At 36.3% G+C, this 13,066-nt stretch overlaps 1 protein-coding gene across 1 annotated transcript in view; it reads right to left on the bottom strand.

Annotated features, from left to right (window-relative positions):
• LOC138445864 (uncharacterized) overlaps window positions 1–13,066 on the bottom strand; it is a 57,055-nt gene that overhangs the window by 2,345 nt on the left and 41,644 nt on the right. The window contains exon 6 of the mRNA XM_069600345.1: window positions 5,533–5,689. The gene's annotated coding sequence lies outside the window, so the exon portion shown is untranslated. The remainder of the gene's footprint in view (window positions 1–5,532; window positions 5,690–13,066) is intronic.

Below are 13,066 nucleotides of genomic sequence, written 5' to 3' on the forward strand. Positions count from 1 at the left end.
TCTAGTTCATTGAACAATGCTGTGTATGCCAAATATTCTAGACCTTGTAGAAGTTTAGAACTGAAAAGGATTTTATCAATCATTCCAGTCCAAGCCCCTCCATTTTTATGTGTGAAGTCAATCCCTTATGGATCCAGAGAGGTATAACAGGTTACTGAATGCCTTACAAGGCCAAATTTCCTAATTTACAGGCAAGAATATTTGAAATGGGCTTTCCAGGTGGCACTAGTGGGAAAGAATCCACCTGTCAATGAAGGAAGTGCAAGAGGTTCAATCCCTGGGTCGGGAAGATCCCCTGGAGTAGGCAATGGCAACCTGTTCCAGTATTCTTGCCTGGAAAATTCCATAGACAGAAGAGTCTGGTGGGCTATCGTTCATGGGCCTGCAAAGAGTTGGACACAACTGACCATGAACACAATATATGAACTACACCATACTGTTTTTATTTTTGTTCATGTATTTATCTGCAAATTAATTGCTCATACCTAGATTGTTAGCTTTACATAGTAAAGCTATGTATGGCAGACAGACTCAAAGCATCTGGTATTGGAGTGGGCTGCCATGCCCTCTTCCATGAAATCTTCCTGACCCAAGGACTGAACCTGTGTCTCTTACACTGGCAGGCATGTTCTTTACCACTGGTACTACCTGGGAAGCGCCCTATTACCTCTACCTCTTGATGTCCATGGCCTTGTGGTACTCCTTTTCCTTAAGTATGGATAAGATGTGTGACTTGCTATTAATCTATAGAATATAACAAAGGTGAAGAAATATGCATAATCACATGTATGTGATTATGCTTGTAAGATCACAGCTCCCATTTTGCAGGAGTCCCTCCTGGTCTTTCTGGCTTTGATGAAACAAGCAGTCAAGGTAGAAGGCTCATGTGGTAAGAAATTGAGAGTGGCTTCTAGGAATTGAGAGAAGCTTGCAACCAATAACCTGCAAGGACATCCAACTGACAGCCAGCAGGAAAATGAGGCCCTCAGTCCTACGACCACAGGAAATGAGTTATGGCAGTGACCAAAACTAAGTGAATTTGCAAATGGATCCTTCCCTGGTTGATATTTAGATGAGAACTCCATCTTGAAAGCCTTGTTTTTAGAGAACACAGCTAATCTGTGTTTAGACTCCTGATTCACAGAAATTTTCAGGTAACAAATATCTATTGTTTTAGGCCACTACTTTAAGGCAATTTCTTACACAACAATAAAAATTAACATACATAGTCACCCTTATAATGACAAGTCCCTGACACTAAATTTAGAAGTTTAAGTAAGGTTTAGTTATTTTTTATGTAATAGGAGGACTCCAATATATCTGTTAAATGAAAGAATAAAATATCTTTATATAACATCAACAAGGAAGAAGTGACACATGATTATGTATTAATATGATTGCAACTTTAAAAAAAAGGTTATTGCCTGACAATTCCACTTATTCTTTTATTCGTGTGTATGTAGAGATAGTGTTGCAGCTAAAAATAGCTTTGGTTCGAATCTCAAGATTAGAAAAGAAGTTACTTCTCTAGATATTTTCTTTTTGCATGTGATTTTAATTTTTTTCTTATTTAATTTGTGGATAATTGCTTTAAAATGTTGTGGTGGCTTCTACAGTACAATAATATGAATCAGTCACAATTATATATATCCCCTCCCTCCCTTCTCACATCTCACCCCTCTAGGTCATCACAGAGCACCAGGCTGGCCTCCCTGTGTTATTTAGCAACTTCCCACTAGTTATCTATTTTACACATGATAGTGTATATATGTCAACGCTACTTTCTCAGTTAATCCTACCCCCTCCTTCCCTGATGTTAGTTCTCCACATATGTGATATGTATGATGCTATTATAGTTCCTCTTGTTACTTCAGGATCAATGCTGTTAAGATTTCATCTGTTGGCTTTTTAACAATCATTTCTGTGTTTAAGTTCATTAAAAGAACTGTTTTTGACTATGTCTTCCTTTTTAAAAACTCTAAATCATGCTTGAATGCATGTACTTTATCTTAGTAATTCAGGCATTTTATAATGCCTATTAATAAGTTTTCAAACACCAACCAGCTATGAAAAACACATATGTAGATTTGAGTGTTTATAAAAATGCTAGCTTATTTTTTAAACTATTTATTTTTTATATGAAGGATAATTGCTTTACAGAATTTTGTTGCTTTCTGTCAAACATCAACAAGAATCAGCCATTTAATGTGACTATCTGTAAAACTAAGATAAAATGGCACCATTTCCGCAGTTACTATTTGACCATAATGTTACTAGGATTATAGCAAATGAAGTTAACTACAGTGGCCATTAAAACAATCCTGAACTTAAAAAGCCTTTGTTTTGTACACTTAAATTTTTCAGGTTATTTTGCTTTCAGACATATAACATGGCTAATAAAAATAAAAAAGAATCTCACCTATATTAAGTAAATTTAAAATCACCCAGTTTGCATCATTTTGTAGGACTACTTTCTCAGTTAGTCCTACCCCCTCCTTCCCTAATGTTAGTTCTCTACATATGTGGTATTTGGACTGCAAGGAGATCCAACCAGTCCATTCTGAAGGAGATCAACCCCGGGATTTCTTTGGAAGGAATGATGCTAAAGCTGAAGCTCCAGTACTTTGGCCATCTCATGCGAAGAGTTGACTCATTGGAAAAGACTCTGATGCTGGGAGGGATTGGGGGCAGGAGGAGAAGGGGACGACTGAGGATGAGATGGCTGGATGGCATCACTGACTCGATGGACGTGAGTCTGAGTGAACTCTGGGATATGGTGATGGACAGGGAGGCCTGGCGTGCTGCGATTCATAGGGTCGCAAGGAGTTGGACACGACTGAGCGACTGAACTGAACTGAACTGAACTGATGATGCTATTATAATTCCTCTTGTTACTTCAGGATCAATGCTGTAAAGATTTCATCTGTTGGCTTTTTAACAATCATTTCTGTGTTTAAGTTCATTAAAAGAACTGCTTTTGACTATGTTTTCCTTTTTAAAAACTCTAAATCATGCTTGAATGCATGTATTGCATTGAAGTTCAGAGAGAGACCAAAAGTGATGAGTGACAGAACAGCACTGGAAATTTCTTCTCCTAAAACTAATGAATGAGAACATGTGTGTGTTTGTGTGTGTGTATATGTGTGTATGTGTACACACTCAGTCACTAAGTCATGTCTGACTCGTTGCAATCCCATGGACTGTAGCCTGCCAGGCTCCTCTGTCCATTGGACTTTTTAGGCAAGTGTACTGTAGTGGGTTGCCATGAGCAAGGACCTCTAATTTCTTATATACTTATCACAATTAGTAACTAAAACAGTTACAGAAGTAGAATATGCCAGTTATGTGTTCCTGTCTTCTCTTAGAGTACAAGGACCTAAATATAGAAACCTTAACTTCTACATATAGATTTACGCTTTCAGATACATTCTGAGTACCAAGAAATGTTAATACAAGAGAATCTTAAGCAACAATTTCCCAAAAGAAAAAAGTGTCTTAAGAAATCATGGTTGTGGAGCAATAGGAATATTGTGTCAATAAAATGAATAATTTTTGAAAAGCGATAGACTTTTTTATTCATTGATAAATAGTGGGATTCACTGTGTTTGCTGAATCTGAATCATTGCTTTCTGTGCTTTTGAAAGGAGCTATCTAATTATCATTCTTTATTCTAAACACATACAATGAAAGCCAGAATATGAAGCACAATGAAATTTGAAAAGAAAAAAAATTAGAAACTGAAAAATACAAACTGATTACAGATTATTGATAATGTATGAAAGATACTCAGAATTACTGAATATGATAAATTATGTATCAACTTAGCAATTCATAATATCTCTAAAAGTTACATGTTCTGTATTAGATGAAATAGTAGAACTATGACAACTTAAAATAATTTTAGAAAGTCCAAAATAACCAAACACTGTCAAACTTTTATCTTTACTCACATTTAATACTGTAAACCTGTACATTTTAGGGGATTTTTTAACCTATTTCAAAACACAATATTTTGTTTTTCTCATTCTACTTAGAGGCAAAAGACCAAAAGTAGATAGAAAAAAATATGATTTTTTAACTTTTGGAATACAAAAGCAATTAGGAAAACTGAAAATATTTCATTCTTACAAACAGTACTTTAAAAGAAGACCTCCTGAGCCAATCTGTTTCAGAGGTAAACACTGGGGCATAAGTTAAAATAGAAAAGGTTTTTAATTGAACAACTTACAGGCTCTTAGCAACTTTTCTTTGTTGGAGTGTGTGAACTTTGGAACTCTTTTTAGAACCACATGGTTTTCATATTCAGTATGCCTGCATGCATATATATGTATAGATAATTGCTATGCCTTGTACCAAGGATATGAGCTGTGTAAAATTACTGTAGGAAGTTGTAAATGATGTATGAAATGAGAAATCTTTGCCCACTGGCAGTACATAGATAGAACAGAGATAGTGACGCACAATCTCTTCTCTGTCATTTGTCATAGTATTCATCTTATAAAAGGCAGAACCTATCAATATACTTGAGTGTCAAACATGCATGCTAAACAATATAATGTATTTTTCCTTCTTCAGGTCTTACCTCTTTCGTGAAAACCAGTTTACAAAAACCTCTGAGCCCAAAGAAAATGTAAGGAACTTCTATGTTAATGATTTCAATTATCCATCCAAAGCATTAAATGCAGAAATTCTAAATCTCACTGTGTGGTTTACCTTTTTTAACCTTATACGCAATGATGTTGAATTTTCAGATTTGCCATCCAAAGTAAACCTTTCTGTAAGGACATATAAAGAGGCTATATCTACAATATCTAACATGCAACCATTTAACATTTCAGAGAGCAGCACTGATATTTTCATCTTGCCTCCCAATGCTTGAAAGACAAGATTTCACCCTTCCGTTGACTAGAAGAAGCAAATGGAAGAAGCATCTTTCTACGAAATCAGTTTTCATATAAAGTTCTTGTGGCTGACTTCTTTATCTCACTGACGAATCCCCAAATCAAATATTTGACCAAACAATTGTGGCAATTAAACTTATACAGATTCAATGCCATCTTGTCAAAAAATATGCTTGTACCAGGAAAATTGAAATTTACTTTAAAAAGACCATTATAAGTTGTCACATACTTTTAGATTACAGAATTTAAATCTAGAAATTAAAATAAACAACAAAGGATCCAAGGCTCCATCTATATATGAATTTAAAACCAACATGATCAAGTAAGTTCGAAAAAACACATGATAGCATAAGCTAAACTATCTTTCTTTTCTTCAAGGAGTTGACAGCTTACTAATGTAAAGCTCAAAAGATGAGAGGTGTTTTTCCATGACATCTGAATTTTATTTTTTATGAACACAGGAAGAAATTTAAATATTCATGCAATTGCCTCTTCCTCAAATGTTACTGTGTTCCCTCATGTACCATTTATGGTTTCATTTAAAACAAAGAATATGCTTAGGCATTCGACTTGTTTACAGTATGTTATTTGATAATTCTTTCTGAAAATTGTAAAACAAATATTTCCTTACCAAGAGTTCATCTCTTCTTGGAATCACAACTGATTTTTCTTTTGCTTGATGGAGTTAGAAGTGAAATATCTGATTTTATTTCCCATCAGCCAACCTCATAGATGAAAGTATTTCATTTTGCATATGAGTCATATAAAAATCATGTTATCATTTTTCACTGTGAATAAAGTCAAAGAGCATAAGACAAAACAGTATCTACATTTGGCTTATTTTTTTAGGTAGAATGTAAATACTGTCATTACAACAAACACATACAGAGTAGAAATTAAATACAAATCTTCAATCTCAAAAAAAACCTTTCAAATGTTGATCCATTATTTAGATTATATTTAGAACCCATGCATTTCCACCACCACCTTTAAGGTTAATGTACTTATTATACTAAGGTTTCTTTTGTGCTCTCTTTCTCTTCCTTTCATTGCAATTGTCCCATTTTGGTTGGTGGGACAATTGTCACTCAGTTGCTACTACCTATTCAGCTCCTTGTCCAAGATTCAGTTCTTATTACTTTCAACTGTTGTTTAGCCGATAAATCATATCCAACTCTTTTGTGACCCCCATGGACCACAGCCCGCCATGCTCCCCTGTCCTTGCCATCTTGCAGGCAAAGATATTGGAGTGGGTTGCCATTTCCTTCTCCAGGGGATCTTCCTGACCCAGAGACTGAACCCTCATCTCCTGCACTAGCAGGCGGATTCATGACCGCTGAGCCACCAGGGAAGCCCTGTTACTCTCATTAGCTTATAAGAAATCTCTTAGTTTCTCTATTCTCCTTTTTCCTCTTTTCAAGTATGGCTAAATATTGAAACTGTGGAGCCAGCATATTAACAACTGACTGCTGTCCAATTCCTCTCTTATGACATTTCATTTTACATGGTTTAGGTGATCAAAAAAACAAAATCTGGAAACATTCAGAGAGTACCACCTGGATGGACCATTAAGGAAACACTTGTTCACATTCATATGTCAGATCATTATCCCCACCATCCACACAGAGGTGCTGTCGAGTAGCATCAGTGACCACTTATTTTGTTTCTCAGAACAAATAAACCATCCTCACTCCACCCACACCCAACTGACAGCACAACACTGGGGTTAATTTAAATGAGTAAAATAGGAAAAAGTCTGAAGGCAAGAAAAACAGGGCCTCTTCTGATATTGATCAGTTCCTCCGGGTTAAAGCAATCAGTAAAATCAGTCCAGTATGATCCTATTTACTCTTAGGTAGGGTAAGTATTCCAAACTAACTGTAGGAGTCGTACCATTGGATTGTATGTTTTTGTTTTTTAATTTTTCTTCGTGTGTATACAACAATGTTGAAATCTGCACAGAACTTTATACAACTTACAACACATCCATGTGGATCTCCTATTAGGAAATACTCATATGAGCTTCAGTTGACTCAATCCAATTGAAACATTTAAACCCACATGGTGAGGATGAGACTTGAGGATAAGCCAAAATGCCCCATAATTTGATGGCTCAGATGATAAAGTATCTGCCTGCAATGCAGGAGATCCAGTTTCCATCCCCGGGTCGGGAAGATCCCCTGGAGAAGGAAATGGCTATCCACTCCAGTATTCTTGCCTGGAGAATTCCATGGACAGAGAAGCCTGTAGAGTTGCAGTCTACGGGGTCGCAACGAGTTGGACACAACTGAGCAACTAACACTTCCACTTTCAAAAATTCCATCAATTCGTACATGATAGTATACATGTTAGAATGCCATTCTCCCGTCTGACGCAGGATACAGCATGCTTGGGGCTGGTGCATGGGGATGACCCGGAGAGATGTTATGGGGAGGGAGGTGGGAGGGGGGTTCATGTTTGGGAACGCATGTAAGAATTAAAGATTTTAAAATTTAAAAAATAAAAGATTAAAAAAGAAATTCCATCAACAATAAATATCTCAGTAAAAAATTATGCAGGTTACCTTTTGTTAATCAGATGGACAGAAACTGTCTCTCAGGTCCTTTCCTTGGTTCAAAGTATATTTCTGTTCTCCCACTGCCTACCTCCCATTTTTTTCTGGTAGTTGTACTTTGTGCTAATCATTTTTCCTGATACCTCTCTAGAAAGATTTACTGAGTTAATCTCTAAATTTGACACCAGAGTTAGTTTGCATCAAAAGAGCTACATTTGTTAAAGGTAAAAAGACCACTTAATTTAATCAGTGTTACTATAAGCATGAAGTTGCTGCTTATTTACTCAAGCCAGACATCCTTTACAGCTAGCCTTCTTCTGTGGGTAGAACTCCTTTTCCACATTCCAGTAACTCCTGGCTCCCCTTGCTCTTTTTTGGCTAAGTAACAGCTCCCTGCTTCTCAGTTTCTGTTTGTCCTGTTCATTTGTAAATAAATTCTTCAGTCAGTCTCATCAACTGTCTCATTGAATGTGCTATCTTATTTTCTGATAGATCAAATCTCCAACTGTGTACCAGAATTCAGTTTTTTCTATGTACCGTTTTGTTGAACCTTATGTTGATAACATAAGCTATATTTTATACATAAAGAAACAAAGACTCAGAATGTTTAATAAACTTCCCATGCACTCAACTAATACATAAGATAGCCAAAAATTAAATCATAGTCTTTTACTCAAAGTCTGGTATTCTTTCCCCTGCTGTTCAGTTTTCTTCTCCCTCCTTAATGGTGTGCCCTTGATAACATCCACCAGGGGTTATCCATTGAAGGCCTTCAGCCCATTGTGATGTATTGAAACTGTATCCAGCTAAGTTCATAGGCATATAGAAACAACCTGTGTATGTCTGACTAATAGTCATTTTGGCCAAGAATAACTACTGAGCATTAGTAAAGGGTCAAATTTTTCACTATTACTATCAACCCTGAATCTAAGGACTGCCTCCTTATGGGTCTTTGAAAGCATTAAAATTAGAATTCTTCTGCCTCTCCTTGACAACACATTAAATAAAAAAGGATGGCAAATGGATAGACAGACAACACAAGATAAGATGGCAGACTATTAACAGATGGGGTGGGGGGGGGAGTGTTGGTGGTGGTTAAGAGACAACTAACTGAGATCTAGGTGTTGACCATGGAGAGAACAGCCAGTTCAGTCACAGTTCAGTGAATCTGTCTGTTGGCAATGCCAGCAGGTGGAATTCAAATAAGAGAATGCAGATTCTAGAGTTTCATGGCGCTGTAGGGATCATCTAGGAAGTGGTCTATGCACAACAAAACTGCAAGTTCTTAGGGATATGGGGGAAAAAATAGTGCTAGTAAAAATTAGGTGACAATCCAGAATAATACGTACTCTTTAGATTTGTTTGGGGGAGTAATTAAAATGACTCAGGTGATGAAGAATCTGTCTGCAAGGCAGGAGACCTGGATTCCATCTCTGAGTCGGGAAGACCCCTGGAGAAGGGAATGGCAACCCACTCCAGTATTCTTGCCTGGAGAAGTCCATGGACAGAGGAGCCTGGTGGGCTACACTCCATGGGGTCAAAAGAGTCGGACATGACTGAGTGACTAACACTTTCACTTTCTTCATATAATATATAGAACTTGGTGCAAAGTATATGGATGGCATAATGAAAGATAAGGGGAAAGATGCTAATATGGATCTGATAAGATGGTCTCAAAAGGTGGGTTGGATCTAAGATATAGGCCAGCGAATAGCAGAAATCTTAACTGGAATTTAAAAAAACCCTGGAAATCAGGCATGAACTAATATCATGGCTCAAATATAAGCACCTATCCTACAAACACTTGTGTTCCTACAAAATTGCAACAGAAAAATGATATGTGCTAACAACCCTTCCCAGACCTCTCTCTACAGGCACTCTGGTTTCCTCTGATAGTCAAACTTCTAAACTTATGATTCAAATTAGGCTTGTTTTTTCCACAATTGACCTGCGATCCAGCATTACTGTTCCTTTTTTATAAAAACCCTTATTTTGAAACTTCAGGTGTTAGAAAATCTATGTCATAATTGTTCATGAGATGAGGACTTTTATGTTTAATGCTTTCTCCTCAAGATGTTTGTTAATCTAAGTAATCTTTAATTGGTTAAGTATTTTAATGTTTTCAGGAAGTACTCCCATGAGTTGTGGAACATTCATAGGTAACCATTAACAACACAAAGAAGATAAATTTTGTTCGTTTGTAGAGGACAATTGCTTCCCAGAAACTTTTAAGGAAAAAGGCAAAGATAAGGGGCAGGAGGAGAAGGGGACGACAGAGGATGAGATGGCTGGATGGCATCACGGATTTGATGGAAGCGAGTCTGAGTGAACTCCGGGAGTTGGTGATGGACAGGGAGGCCTGGCGTGCTGCGATTCATGGGGTCGCAAAGAGTCGGACATGACTGAGCGACTGAACTGAACTGAACAGAAGTTTGAAGATTGTGCTTCCATTCACGCTTCTGTAGGAATTATTAGTCTCTCATGTCAGGAGTCAGAAAATTCAACTGAGTTCAGATAAACTATTGTTCATAATTATTTATTTAATTTTCTAAATTAATTTGTATGTTTAATAGAATTCTCAATCCTAAATAACCTCAAATAGATCTTTTTCTTAGAACGTGACAGAAATTGATAGCAAGATTAATCTAGAAAAAAGGCAAGAATATTTTAAAATATATGAAAAAGGGAGTAAGTATATACAAACATATAAACTATTAGAATTCATCAAGATTAAAGCAAGGTTTGAAATATTTTTTTAAATGTTAAAAAGATTAAATCAAGGCTAATTAAAATACAATTCCATTTGAGATAGATGTACAAACTTCTATACAATAGACAATCTAAAAAAATTAAGTAATATTAACATACATGTTCATATACATATTATATATATTTATATTGTGTGAATATAAATATATACATATGTAATTATAGGAAGTGTCAGTAAATATGTAAATAAGGGTGTTGGGATCATTTATTACCATTCAGGAAAAAAATGTAGGCCAATACAACAAACAATATTCTATAAATGCTAACTTAAAATGTTCAGTTAAAAACTACAGGAAATTAGTCAGGCAATTACAAAACTACCAAACATAATTTAATATTTATAAAACTCTGGAGGGCCAAAATTTTTTAATGTGATATTATAAATAAAGTCACAATGGACTATATTAACAAATTTGACCATTTAAAACTGCTGAAGAGTAACAATTTAAATTTTTTTTAAATGCAGAGAACAGGGAATATTTATAGCAAGTGTTAATATAATATAAAACATTCTTATAAAGGGAAAAAATAAGAAATATAGACAAAGGATATTGTATGTAATTCAGACAAAAGCAAATACCTTTTAGAAATTAAAAATTAAAGAAAAATAATCACGATATATTCTAACCAAAGAAATTCAAACTAAAATAGTGGTGAGATATTTTTACTTATTAAAGCAGGGGATTTTTTAAAAGTTTATTTGGCTTAATGTTAGTATTATTCATATTCTTGGTGCCTTTTTAAGCTGATAAAAATCAACCAGAAAAAAACAGATATATCTTTCAAAACTTTATTTTACTTTTGATTGAAAATCAGATCACTTGAAACTTTAAGCATACGGGTGTTCTCCGATTCTAAAAAAATACATAGTTTTTAGAGAAAAACTTTAAAAAAGCAAAGAATAAAAACAAAAAGCATTAGTAATTACCTATAACCCCACATAAAAAATTAACCATAAAAACTTTTTCATAAAATTTCCTTGATGGTTTCATACAGATACAAAGTTGAGCTCTTAATATATCTATGTGTACATGTAAGTCAGTTTTTGCTTTGCTTTTTCACTCTAGAATTATTAAAGACTGTTGGCAAGAATCATTTTAGTATTGCATAATCCTCTATTATAGTGAAGTGAAGTCGCTCAGTCGTGTCCGACTCTTTGCGACCCCATGGACTGTAACCTATCAGGCTCCTCTGTCCATGGGATTTTCCAGGCAATAGCACTGGAGTGGATTGTCATTTCCTTCTCCAGCGGATCTTCCTGACCCAGGGATCGAACCCAGTTCTCCTGCATTGTAGACAGACGCTTTACCGTCTGAGCCACCAGGGAAGTCCAAATACTTCCATGAAAAAGTGTAAGTGGAGTGAGTTTGCCATTTCCTTCTCCAGGGGATCTTCCCAACCCAGGGACTGAACCTAGCTCTCCCTCATTGCAGGAACATGCTTTACCATCTGAGGTACCAGGGAAGCCCAAACTGAAAGTCACTTAGTCGAGTCCTACTCTGAAAATTCTCCAGCCTGGGATACTGGAGTGAGTAGCCTTTCTCTTCTCCAGGGGATCTTTCCAAACCAGGTATCGAATCCAGGTCTCCTGTATTGCAGGCAGATTCTTTACCAGCTGAGCCACAAGGGAAGCCTAAGAATACTGGAGTGGGTAGCCGATCTCTTCTCCAGGGGATCTTCCCAACCCAGGAATCAAACCAGGGTCTCCTGCGTTGCAGGCAGATTCTTTACCAACTGAGCTAGCAGGTAAGCCCTAATACTTCCATGCTATGTACCTCCAAGGCACGTCTTATTTCCTTATATCTTTATTATAGGACACTGAGGCAATCTTCAGGTTTCAAAACAATAATGCTGTCTATAACAGCAAAAGTTCAGAATCCATCTAAAACTTTAATAATATGAAGAGTTAGAATACATCTAGCCATAAAATTAATAACATTTCTACAATAGGATGGAAATAAATGTCTATTTATCTACTTGCAATGCTGAGTTTAGCCCTGCTAAGAAACTTTGCCTGCTACATTACATTGTTCCAGAAGTAAATGTTCATCTCACTCCTATTTAATAGGTAGAAATTCCAGTCTTGTTTATGCTCTGTATCTCTAGTTCTATAGTGCCTCTTCTTCAAACACATTGTGAGCACCCAAGATACATTAGTTATATGATTGAGTAAATTGCTAATGAAAAGACTAAATAGAGTAACAAAGCTTTGCTCACATTCTTTATCTCTTTTTCTTCCATTAGTTGTTTCCTTTCTCTTGTTGGCATTTAGGCATTCTTTAATCCTGGGCTCTTCGGTTTGTGTACATGGTCAGTCTCTCAGTCATGTCTGACTCTTTGAGACCTTATGGACTGTAGGCCACCAGGCTCCTCTGTCCATGGGATTCTCCAGGCAAGAATACTGGAGTGGGTTGCCATTTCCTGCTCCAAGGGATCTTCCTGATCCAGGGATCGAACCCACATCTCTAGCATCTCCTGCATTGCAGGCAGATTCTCTTAATCTTGTGCTTTTTGGTTAAGAATAAATGATTTGCAAAAGATTTGGAAAATATACTCCCTTCATTCTATCATGAGGTTACATTTACAGAGCAACCATTTGGGGTGAGGAAGTCAGCCTTATAGATGTATTACTATTTGGTTCCCACTTGTCCTGGCTTACAGAACGTAAGAGTTAAGCTCAAGAACGAGATTTCCATCTGATGATACCTGTGATAACAGATGGCATTCAGACAAGCTTTTAACGTTAATACCAAATTAGAATGGAAAATTTGGACTTCTTTGGTGGCTCAGACGGTAAAAAATCCTCCTACATTCCGAGAGACCTGGGTTCAATCCCTGGGTT

This window comes from Ovis canadensis, chromosome 9, assembly GCF_042477335.2.
Source record: "Ovis canadensis isolate MfBH-ARS-UI-01 breed Bighorn chromosome 9, ARS-UI_OviCan_v2, whole genome shotgun sequence".
In the NCBI taxonomy this organism is placed as follows: domain Eukaryota; kingdom Metazoa; phylum Chordata; class Mammalia; order Artiodactyla; family Bovidae; genus Ovis; species Ovis canadensis.